The sequence below is a fragment of the Coptis chinensis genome, chromosome 2, assembly GCF_015680905.1.
Source record: "Coptis chinensis isolate HL-2020 chromosome 2, ASM1568090v1, whole genome shotgun sequence".
Classification (NCBI taxonomy): Eukaryota; Viridiplantae; Streptophyta; class Magnoliopsida; order Ranunculales; family Ranunculaceae; genus Coptis; species Coptis chinensis.
The window spans coordinates 24,760,663-24,762,119 of NC_141457.1; the positions used below are offsets into that span (position 1 = coordinate 24,760,663).

The 1,457-nt window shown below is 41.0% G+C and overlaps 1 pseudogene; it reads left to right on the forward strand.

The window, feature by feature from the left end:
• Positions 1-630: 630 nt before the first annotated feature.
• LOC147515497 (small nucleolar RNA R71) lies at positions 631-724 on the forward strand (annotated as a pseudogene).
• Positions 725-1,457: the final 733 nt, after the last annotated feature.

Here is a 1,457-nt window from a genome sequence, read left to right on the forward strand (position 1 = left end):
ATTATAATTATTATAAACTACCTTGACTTTGTGCTTGACCTTGTCGAGGTTGCATTTGGTTGTTATAATTATTAAAATTACCCCCACTCGCCCTTGTCGTGGTGGAGCTTGGTTAAAACTTTGTGTTGGCCTAACATATTGATTATTGTACCACGGAGGTGTGGCGTGTTGGTTATTTCTCCAACCGAAGTTGGGATTTTGTCTCCAAGGGGCGTTAGGTTCATTATTAATGGAACAAGCCTGTTCATAGGCTATAGGACCGGAGTCGGGGATGCTCGTGGCTCCAACAGAAACTACATGGATTTGAATTTACATTCATGACGGGGATAGGCTTTTGTTGAACGAAATGGCCTCTACCTTTTAGTGAGTGATTCGATTAGAGTTTTAAGCTCGGGGTCGTGTTTAATTTCAAACATACCGGCGGCCTTAATCAGTATTAGAAGAACTAGCGAGCTGATGGATATCATCACTACCCCCAGTTGTTATTTCGCTTTAGTTTGATCCTCTAAAAATTTATAAGCTTCCAAGGCTCCTTTGCTTAAGAAACTACCCCCATTCATTATGTCTAGGACTTCTTTATGGTGGTGTAGAAGTCCTTTGAAAAAGGCACGAACTAACGTGTCTTTCGCTAAATTATGATGTGGACACTCTATAAGGAGATCGGTGAAACGATTCCAAGCCTCTAAAAATGTTTCATGAGGATTTTGTCGAAAGAAATGAATCTTGGAAAGCATCTCATCCATCTTTAGGGGTGGGTAAAAATGTTCCATAAACAAATTGAACAAGTTTAGCCCACGAGTCCACGTAATTAGGCGCTTGGGCGCTTAACCAAGACGCCTTTATCGGGCTAAGGTGAAAGGGAATACCCCGAGTTTAATTTGTTCCGCACCAACCGTAGGATGGTGGAATGTTGTTAGGACTTGTTCAATCCTACGCGATAAAATGATAAGGTTTTTCATGGTCTAATCCATGAAAAGCGGGTAACAAATTAAAATATTTGGGGATTCGAAATCCCCACCGGTCCGCTAGAAACGATGCAAGATTTGGGGCTATCGCTCAAGGCTTTGTAGAAGTCGAGAGAGGAGTATCTTCTTCGGCTTCATTGTGGTCGTGATGTGTGTGAATTAGTAGCTAGAGGTGTAGTGGGTAGTATACTAGATAGACTTGTTTGTTGACGTTGTTGTGTAATTACGTTCGGTGTTTTTGTTCGGCCAGACCTTAATCTCATACAAGGCTAAAACCAAATTTAGCTGAACACATCAACACTCCAAACAATTCTGATATACTAGTATAAACCTCTAACAGGAGATGCGAGGTGTGGAAGAAAGGAATACCTGATTGCGTCCTTGCTTCGCTTATGAATAGCGTCTTGTTTACGCGTGTTCAGTGTGTATAACAAGTTAGGACACTGAAAAATTTGAAAAATCAAAGTTCGAGTCAAAACTATAGAATTCCGG